Here is a 10,958-nt window from a genome sequence, read left to right on the forward strand (position 1 = left end):
ACAACAGTCTGTTGCTAGGCACCCGGGGCTTTCCGCCCTGGTGACCTTCTGTACCTGGCCCATCATCCTCGCTCTGCTTGTCTGTCCAGCTGCCTCCCGCAGCTCCCCCCGTCCCGACCTCTTGGGCTGGCATGGAGCCCACAAGACTCAGCCCCCCCTGCCTTCCTGGGCTGACTTCCTCAGGCACCTCACACTCCAGCCAGACTGACCTCCTCGCGCTCTCTGTTGCCTCCAGACAACCCAGAGGCACGTGGGGGCAGAGTTTCAGAACCACAGGAAAACCACCCACCTCAGGTCTAGAGATAAGGAGCACAGCTGCAGGACAAAGCTGGTCAACGCCCCAGACTTCCTGTGGGGTGGCCGAGGAGCCCACAGATGACACACATTCCAGCGAGGCATCTGGTCAACCCCATTCATGTCATCCCTTTGCACTTGGTGCCTCCCAGTGAACCAGGGCCCCTGCGTTCATGCGACTCACGGGCCTAGCACAGCCGTGGGCACGGGAATGGTCTGGGAGCAGCGACAGGTGGCAATGGCAGGGTCAGAAAAACGCTCTTACCAACCTCAAAGGGTTGTGACCAGGGCTGCTCAAGAAAAGATGGGATGGATGTGCCCGGATGGGATATCTGAGGGTCCCCCTGGGCCCCCAGGACTCGGGCCTAAGGGAGGGAATGGGGAGCAGAGTTGGCCACCCCCAAATATGCCTCTTTGGAAAATCGATTCTTTCAAGCGGTTCTTTTCAAGGGCCAGGAGGCTCAGGAAGAACCTTTGACCACCCCCCTAACTGCCTGAAGGAATGTGGATGGAAGGCGGGAGCTATCGCGGTAGATACCGTAACTGCAGTCTCACCTGAACTAGGTGTGGCAGGCGGGGGAGAGCCTCGACAGGCCCATTTGATCAAAGTCCTCTCTGGAGCCCATTGTCTCCACAAGGCCCAGCAAACATTTTTCACTAAACATTAACCCTCTTCATCTCCCTGTAAATTGCCTTACTTCCTTCTCCTTAGTCCAGAATGACACGGAGACCTCCGTCTGCCTTTGGGACATCTACTGTCTTTGTAATTCGTCATATTCATGTGAATTCCCTGTGCATAGGTATCACATTGCATTTTTTTTCCGGTTAATCCACTGTATGTTATTTTAATTACTCGACCAGCCATTAGAACCAAGAGGAGAAGGGGGGTTCCCCCTCCCCCACAGGAGCATGAGCCACGACAGGCAGGTGTTTGGTGCAGAGACTGGGCTCTGGGGTCTTACTGCCTGGGCCTGAACCCACTGTGTGGCCTTGGGCAAGTCACTAACCCTCCCCAATCCTCAACCTTGTCATTTGCAACGCGGTCCTATTCATTGTACTTGCCTCCTGGATTTGTGGTGAGCATCACATGAATTAATGCTTATAGAAAGTTTCGCACGCAGCCTGTGCGTGCAGCACGGACCCAATAAATCACTGCTATCATGACCATCAATCAGGGCGCTCTCTCGTGCCCCTCAGGTCCTTTGGGGACGGAGAGCATAAACATGGCCTGCCCTTGTGCAGGGAAACTAAAGGCGGGGCGAGGGCCTGTGCCAGGACCCGGCAGTCAGCGCCTCCTTTAACATCCGGGTGGCAACCCTTTCCTGCTGCCTTTGGATCCGGAAGTGAGGCTCCCGGCCCTCCTCCTGGCATGCGAAGGTTTCTCCTGGGGGTCCCTCAGCCCAACCCCCAGAGAGACGCCTCCCCGCTCTCAGGGAGAACACTGCTGGCCACACTGAGCCCAGGAGGCTTCACGTGAAGCAAACAACGGGCGGTGGGGAGCTCTTAAGAGACCGAACGTGGTTCGAGTAGAGGGGACACGGGAGCTGGAGGGCAAGATTGAGCCAGAAACCCCCAAAGAGGAAGGCCTGGGACGTACGAGACTGTTCGCCCTGAGGTTTTCACTCTTGCCTGCATGTGATTGAGAAGCAGGTCCCCTCGCTGCTCTGCACCGCGGGGACACGGAGAGCAGCCATGTCCCTGTGCCATTGTGAGGACCGAATGGGTTGACACCCCGAAACCTTCGGCACAGTGCCCAGCACAAACCAAGCGGCCAATCGATGTTGGCGGTTATCTTTGGTGCCGGCGGCCCAGGTCCAGACCTCTGCTCTGGTCCCCACCGCATGCACCTACCTGGGTGGCCCTCAGGCAGCTTCCACGCGAGTCCGAAGCTGAGTCTAAAAGCATCAGCCCGCCTTCCACCACCACCAGGCTCCTCCTCCAGCACCACTGAGGGCTCCACAAAATACGCTGCCAATGGGTCTTTAATTCCGGGCTCCTGGCACGGGGCACAGGGCAGGAGGGCAGGAGGGCAGGACGTCTTTGGGACTCATGGGTTTGGTTTGGTTTTGCAATTTGTTTTCACGTCACATCCTTACCATGTGGGATAGTGTCAAGCCAGCCGTCGCCACTTCTTAGCTGCGTGACCGGAAGCAAGCAGCATCACCTCTCTGACCCTCTCTGTAGGGCATCGTCAGCTGTGCAATGGGAATGGGCACACCTATGCACTGGGCTGTGTCTTAGTCCACTCGGCTGTCATAACAAAATACCGCAGACTAAGTGGCTTATAAGCAACAGAACTTTATCCCTCACAGCGTGGAGGCTGGGAGCTCCAGGGTCAAGGTGCTGGTGATTCAGTGTTTGGCGAGAGCTCGTTTCCAAGGCAGCCCTGTGTTTGCTGTAGCTGCAACCTCGTGCGGCAGAGGGGATGGGAACTCCCTCCGCTCTGTTTTATAAGAGCACCAATCCCAATCACGGGGACTCTGCCCTCCTGCCCTCAGCACCTCCCAAAGGCCCCACCTTCTAATACCATCACTGGGGGGGTTAGGATGCCAATGTATAAAATGGAGGGACACACGCATTTGGACCACAGCAAGCTGCTGCAAAGGATTGTGGGAACCTCTACCCGCCGAGGTTCTTTCAGCTGCTCTGATGAGACAGATTAGCAAGAGAACAGTAACCACATGTAACTGTGTACATATGTATGGGACCCCCACATACCTGACAGGCTCAGGGCCAGAAAGGGGAAACGAGGTGTCTATGACATTGGAGCTAAGGATGATGTAAGGCACCTTCGGGCTTCAGAGGGGAGGATGATAATGATAAGGAGAACAGATGTGCAGTAATTTGTAGTTTGCCCTACCATAGAGACAGTTCAAAGGGTTATCTCTGACCATCTCTTATGACGGGCAAGGCCCGATCAAACTATCCCAGGTAGTCAGGGGACAGGGCGGACGCTTCTCCTGAGGCCACAGGGTTGGGGTTGCCTTTGGCTCAAAATCATCCACATGCCACAGAGGCGCACTTGGGGTGACCTGTTCTGACCCCCACAGGACCCATGGGACTCCTGGGCACAGGTCCAAGCATGGCATCTGGTAGTGGGGTAAACTCTAGGAAATAGGCATTTTTTACATTAATAATGGCCCTGGGATGTCGGCATGATGGTTTTCATTATTAGAGGCGAGGACCCAAACTCAGGAGATGTTGAACCATTTACTTAAAATCACACAAGGGGGCCCTGGCCGGTGTGGCTCAGTTGGTTGGGCATGGTCCCATGCACCAAGGGGTCGCCGGTTTGATTCCCGTCAGGGCACGTAACCCAGGTTCCATCCCCAGTAGGGGGCGGGCAGGAGGCAGCCGATTGATGTTTCCCTCTTACTTCGATGTTTTGCTCTCCCTCCCTTCCTCCCTCTCTAAAAATGAATTTTTAAAAAATCTTTTATAAACATATTAAGTAAATAAATAAAAATGAAAAAAAATCACACAACTAGTCTCAACCCCAAATTCTCGCCTCCTGGCCCGACATGCCTTCTGTGTTGCCCGAAATGTCCCGGTCATTTCATCAGAAGTTGCTTCGATTCTGGACCGTGGTTGGACAGCCTCTCTCCCCGCAGGAGTTTGCCGTGATGAAGACCCAGTGCCTCTGAGTTTGTTTTCAGTTCATTTTTGAGGCCTCCTTTTCCCCCTTCACTCTTCGTTGAAAATGGCTTCCTGCCACTTTGCACAGAAAACAGAACAAAGCCGCTGTCTCTCGCAGGCTACCGAAAACACGCGCAGACGGGCCTTTGCAAGGCTGTTTTGCCCTCCCGGGAGCTCACAGCTGTCAGTTGTAAATTACCGTTCTCCACACTCCTATCCATCAGGATTAATCAAGCGCTAAGCGTCCCCGAGCATCTATATTTAATCCCCAAGCAAGTGAACGATGTTCCATCTTACCGCGAGGTGTGGTGGGGAAGGCATAGATGTCACCAGCATCATTTCCATGGGAGGAACCACTGGGAGGAGCGTTTGGGGGCGGGTGGTCTCCTTTGGAAACGGATGTCCGAGGACAGGGAGCCCCCTTCCCCCCCACCCCCAACTCAAAGGCGCACAGCACGTTCCTCCCTCGTCTTCTGAGCGAGGCATCGATGACTCAGGAACATATTAGCGCAACACGTAGCAGCTGAAACAGCGAGAGTTTATCATCTCACTGTTCCCGTGGGTCGGAGCCCCGGCCACGCTTCGCTGGGTGTTCTGGTTCAGGGCCTCTTCCAGGCGGCCGTCGGGGTGCCAGCCTGGGCTACAGGTTCAGCCAAGGCTCCAACTCCAAGTTCATCCCCGTGGCTAGGGCAGGCCTCGGGTCCTGGGCGCCCGTTGGCCAGAGGCCTCCCTTAGTTTCTTGCCACTGGCCCTCCCCACAGGACAGCTCACAGCATTGCAGACCATCCAAACAAGAAAGAGAAAGGGCGCCTGGCCGGTGTGGCTCAGTGGTTGAGCGTCATGGACCCAGGAACCAAGAGGTCACTGGTTGGATTCTTGGTCAGAGGACATGCCCGGGTTGCATGGGCTCAATCCCCAGTAGGGGGCATGCAGGAGGCAGCCTACCCATGGTGTTTCTCCCTCATAGATGTTCCTCTCTATATATCCCTCTCCTTTCTTCTCTCTCTAAAAGGCAATAAAAACGTATTTTAAAAAAAATAAATAAGAGAAAGAGAAAGGGCCAGAAATAACGGAACCTAAACTCAAAGGTGCCATCCATCCATCACGTTTGCCATATTCTGTTCATGAGATGCAAACCATGAGGTTCAGCCACACTCAAGTGGAGGCAATTGCACAGGGAGAAGACAGGAGGCAGCGATCACTGGAGGCCCTCACGGAGGCTGCCTCCAGTCTGTCCTCCGCATGCAACCATTCACGTCCCTCCTACAAGCAAAAAGCATGTGTCCCCTCCCTACATGCCTCCTCTCACTTCGGTACCAGCTCTGTGCCCACTTGGGAGTAGGGACACTCATGTTCCTGTGAGTTCTTCTCAAGTTGGCCTAGAGCTCCAGGGCTCCCATCTGCCCTCAAGAACATTCTCCTTTAGGCCCTGGCCGGGTAGGTCAGTTGGTTAGAGCATCGTCCCGATAGGCCAAGGTTGTGGGTTCAATCCCCGGTCAGGGCACATACAAGAAGCAACCAATGAATCCATAAATAAGTGGGACAACAAATCCACATCTCTCTCCTTCTCTCTCTCTCTCTCTCTCTCTCTCTCTCTCTCTCTCCCTTCCTCTTTCTCTCTAAAATAAACAAATTTAACAAAAAGAAGAACAGAACATTCTCCTCTTACCCCTCCCTGCTCCCAACCGTTTATCTCCTTATCAAGCTTATCATCTCGTCCTGTTTCTTCCTGCTCCAGGTGTGGCCAGAGTCTGGGCTGCTGTTGATTCATTCTCTCCCTCGCCTAGATCTTGGCCCCTGAGCTCCTGGCCCTGGGCTACACGGACACAGACAGGGCCTGCCCTTGGTCTCGGGCCTTAGAGACCCGATCACACAGCTGACGGTTTCCGAATTCTCACTGCGTGCATAGCCTCACACGTGCCACGTGTCATGTCACATAACCCTGCCAACGAACTACAAGTTCCTACCCCCATTTTAATATGGGAGGGGAAAAACACACGTTGGCAGGTAACTGAATCCCTTTAACTTCCTGGTCTCGTGAACTAAGACATTAAGGAAGTAAAGATTTAAGCCAGGGGTCATTCTTTCAAAATATGTCCATAAAGTATCAGAATGAACCCATGGGACTTAATATGCGTATACAGCGAGGCACAGAATTGGCGCGGGTGCTTATGGATCCGAGCAGATGCACAGAGGAATGTGTCTGGTTCCCAGCTCTGTCCTCTGAGGGGGCCTACCAGCAATGTCACCCCAGGAGCAGTGACACCCCAGTGCCCAGGGCTAGATTCCCACGTGCCTCCCTCTGCTGAGAGCAATCGGTGTGTTGGAGACATGGCCGGCTCCAGGGCTCAGGCAGGGGATACACAAGGTGTCTCGTACCAAGAAACAGCAAACGGCCAGGAGAACAATGAAGGGCACAGGAGCTGACTGCAAAGGCCTCCCACTGGCCAAACCTGGGACCATCTAGACATCGTGATAAACATGGAGAGTAAAGGGTCACAACCTACTGAAAAAGTCAGGAATCCCAGAAGCCAGAAGCTCCACTGCTGTTAGAAACAGTAGAAAACCAACAATAAAAAGATGGTGGAATTTTTCAAAAACGCCATGTGGCAACCACAATCATCAGTGACTCGGGGGAGGGTCCTTCATCGATGTTGAAACCAACGGGAGAAAGTGGGAAGATGAAGAGGGTATTTCCACAGCCTCCAGGTATCTCCCCAAAGGATACTCATGCATTGCACAGGGTAAATACAGCTTTCTGGGGGGCTAGCACTGCTCCTGGCAGATCCATTGGCAGCACGCACCCCCGAGCACGATGCTCTGGGAGGAACTCGGCTTCGCTCTGTGTGGTCCCTGCCCAAAGGCTCAGACTCTCCTCAGGAGGAAACAGCAGGCAAACCCAAATTAGGGACATTTTCCCAAGTGCCTGGCTGGGTGTTTCTCGTGAAAGTCAATGTCATCAGAGATGGGCAGGAGCTGTTTCAGAATAAAGACAGTCTAAAGCAGGGGTCCTCAAACTTTTTAAACAGGGGGCCAGTTCACTGTCCCTCAAACCGTTGGAGGGCCGGACTATAGTTTAAAAAAACACTATGAACAAATTCCTATGCACACTGCACATATCTTATTTTGAAGTAAAAAAGCAAAACGGGAACAAATACAATATTTGTATTTGCATGTGGCCCGCGGGTGGTAGTTTGAGGACCCCTGGTCTAAAGAGACGTCACAGCTCAGTGCAACGCTAACAGCCCAGTGCAGCAGGGTCGGGTTTGTTCTGAAGGACATCATCATGAACTCTGAATGAGGTCTGCAGATTTGATAAGAAAATTCCTGCCCAGCCAGCGTGGCTCCGTGGTTGAGGAGGTCACGGGTTCAATTCCCGGTCAGGGCACATGCCCGGGTTGTGGGCTTGATCATCTCCTGTGGGGAGTGTGCAAGAGGCAGCCGATCAAGGATTCTCTCTCATCACTGATGTTTCTATCTCTCTTTCCCCCTCTCCCTTCCTCTCTGAAATCAATAAAAGTATATTTTAAAAAGAAAGAAAATTCCTTGCTTGTAGAAAAAATGCTCTGAAGTGTGAAATATTTGGGAGTAAATGGACATTGTGTCTTAAATGGAGAGAGAGAGAGAGAGAGAGAGAGAGAGAGAGAGAGTAGCATAGTACAATGTTAATGTTTGGGGGACCTGAATCAAGGGCACTTAGAAATTCCTTTGTAAGATTTTGCAACTTTTCTGTAAGTCTGATATTATATCAGAATAATTTTTTAATAAACAGAAAATGTAAAACATCTGCGAATTCCTGGACACCCCTCCCATCAAGGAGCAGGGTCTGATGTGTTCCCTGGACCAATGTCTGGCCTCAGGGCCTCTCGTCTGTGGTTCGCAGAGGCCAGTCACAGAGGAGACACAGGGCCCACCTGGCTCCCCCGGCCCCGGGTGCACACCTGTGAGCTGTGAGGCCTTATAAGGAGCCCACCTGCCCTGAAGCCCCCACAGAAGAGGGGTCGCGGGGAGGGGGGCCTCCGGGAGGCGGGAATGGCTGAGGGGCCCTCGCTGTTGCCTAGGACGGAGCGTAATTTTATCAGTTGCCACTTCATGTCTCACCAACCAGCCCGTGGACCTTCCCCACGTGGGGACGGTCATTCCTGCCATCACATGGAGCCCGGAACAGGGTGAGGAGAGAGTGAGTTTAAGGAAGTGCTCCCTGCTCACCTGCTCCTCTGCTCACATGTCCCTGCTGTGCCCCGTGTGCTGGACAGGGTGCGGGAAAGAAGGCCACCCCCAAATGCAGGGGGAGTCTCTCTGGCTGATAAGCCCTCTGGGCCCCTCCCCAGGTCACCTGTCACTTCGTGTGTGTGTGTGTGTGTGTGTGTGTGTGTGTGTGTGTGTGTGCCGCCGAGGGCAAGAGGCTGACATTTAGAGAGCACCTACTCAGCGCCAGACACCACTGTTCTAGGCTGAGGGGGCAGAGCGGAGACGGGTCTCGGCTGTCACGGCCCTTAGCTTCCGGGACAGTGTAGCTCTCCCCAGGCTAGGAACCCCAAAGTCTCCATCAAATGCATCCAACCACAGAGTTCTTATAAAACGGAGAGGAGAAAAGGAAAGAGAAGAGAACAACACGACCATGACCTCAGTGTTTCACACATTCATTTTTAATCCTCCCCCAAACCTCTGGGGCTGATGAGCCCATTTCTCAGGTAAAGAAACTGAAGCTAGGAGCGGTGCCCAGCTTCAAACAACCAATCAATGGGGGGAGCTGAAATTTGAACTTGGGGCTGCCGAGTTTCTTCTTGTTTCTTTTCATTGGATTTATCGGGGTGACACTGGTTAGCAGAATTACACAGGTTTCAGGGGCACAATTCCACAACACATCCTCTCTGCCCTATTGTGTGTTCACCAGCCCAAGTCAAGTCTCCGTCTGTCACCATTTATGCCCCATACCCTCCTCCACCTGCCCCCACGCCCCGCCCCCCGGCAATCACGACGCTTATTGCCCATGTCCATAGGTTTTTTCTTTTTCTTTTTTTTTTTCTATTTTGCTCAATCCCTCCACTCTCCCACTCAGCACCCCCTCTCCAAAAACAGCTGTCAGCCTGCTCTCTATCTATGAGTCTGTCTCTGTTTTGCTTGTTAGTTCAGTTTGTTCATTAGATTCCACATATGAGTGAGGTCATACAGGACTTGTCTTTCTCTGACGGGCTTATTTCACTTAGCACAGTGCTCTCCAGGCTCATCCATGCTGTCACAAAGGGTAAGATTTCCTTTTGTTTCATGGCCAAGTAGTGTTTCCTTGCGTAAACGTGCCACAACTTTTTTATCCACTCGTCTGTGATGGGCACTTGGGCTGCTTCCACATCTTGGCTATTGTGAATAACACGGCAATCAAGATAGGGGTGTGTATATTCTTTCAAATTCGTGTTTGGGGTTTCTCCAGATAAATTCCCGAAAGTGGAATGGCTGGGTCATAAGGCAGTGCCATTGTTAATTTTCGAGGAACCTCCACACTGCTTTCCACAGGGGCTGCACCAGGCTGCCTTCCCGCCAGTAGTGCACGAGGTTCCCCTTTCTCCACACCCTCACCAGCACGTGCTGTTTGCTGACGCATTGATGGTGGCCATTCTGGCAGGTTGAGGTGACGTCTCACTGTGGTTTTAATTTGGGGGGCTGTGGCATGTCCAAGCCTGGGCGGTGCGCTGTGGACAGGCAGCTGGGACCTGGGCTCCACCAGCCTGGGTCAAGCCCTCTCAGGGCCAACTAGTCCTGGTGGGGCGGGGGGGGGGGGGGCGGGGGGTGGTGGTGTGCATCCTGTGCACAGCAGGGTGTTTGGCAGCATCCCTGGCCACAGCCCACTCGATGGCCGGAGCACCCCACATGCAGTTGTGACAACGCAAAAAGGCCCCTGGAGGACAAAGTCACCCCAGTTGAGAACCACTGGCCCAGGTGTACACCCTGGTTCCACCACTTCCTAGTGATAGGACATTGGATAAGCAACTACCCTCTCTGGACCTCAGGGTCCTCATCTGTGAGATGGAAAAATCCTAGCACGTGGGGTTAATATGAGGCTCCACCACAGATGGGCTCAGGACGTGGCTCTTTGCCCCACTGCCACCTGCTGCTTGCCCCCCAATGCAGGTGCGCGGGGAAGGTGGCCATGGGAATGCCGCAGTTAACCAGCACCCAACACGGGAATGAGGAATGTTCCGGTCCAGGTGCTAGTGCGGTAGCTGACAGGGGATGCCCCGCGGCCCCTCTCACCACTGCCGGGCGGTGCAGACTCCATGGCCAGGCTGCCAGGTTCACGTCCAGCTCTGTCGCTCCTAAGCTCTGCGGTCCCGGGCAAGTGAGTCCGCCTCCCCGTGCCTTCACTGCCTCATCTGTGAGCAGATAATGAAAGTGCCTGCCCCCGGGGCTGAGCATCAACTGAACGCGCTGGTGAAGACAGGGCCTGCCTTATAGCCGACCTGGCAGGGCCCTCAGCCACAGGGGCGGCCTTTCTCTCCTCCCAGGTGCCAAGCGTCGTCCCATTCCCGCCTGGGCTGGAGCCAGTCCCTCCGCCTGGCGCACTCTTCCTCCTGGCGTTAGAGTTGCTCCAACCCCTACTTCTTCACCTGGGTCTCTCCCCATCAGCCTCTTCCGAAGCTTCTGGGTCACCCTGGATAACACAGCTTCGCCACTGCTCTCGCTCTGTCTCCTGGAGCATCACATCAATCATGGCCGCCTGGCGGGACATTTCAGTCTGCATGGGGCCACGCACTGCAACCAGCTTGGCCCAGTCCGGGCCATCTGCTTGTCTCTCCTCCTAAAAAGAAGCTCAGGACACCAAGCATTGGATGGGTGACTATATGCCTACGACAGTGCCCACCACATGGTGGTGTCAATAATCGAAATGGTTGATATTTTTCTGCTGGGGTCCGAAACAGCAAGGATGGACCGGCTCCCGGCATTTTTCAGAAGGGGTTTCCAAAATCCTCACATAATCCACTTTTCCCGACACAGGAATGATTTGAACTGGGGTCTAGAACAATGTTTGC

This window comes from Myotis nattereri (assembly GCF_964212035.1).
Source record: "Myotis nattereri genome assembly, chromosome: 1".
Lineage (NCBI taxonomy): Eukaryota > Metazoa > Chordata > Mammalia > Chiroptera > Vespertilionidae > Myotis > Myotis nattereri.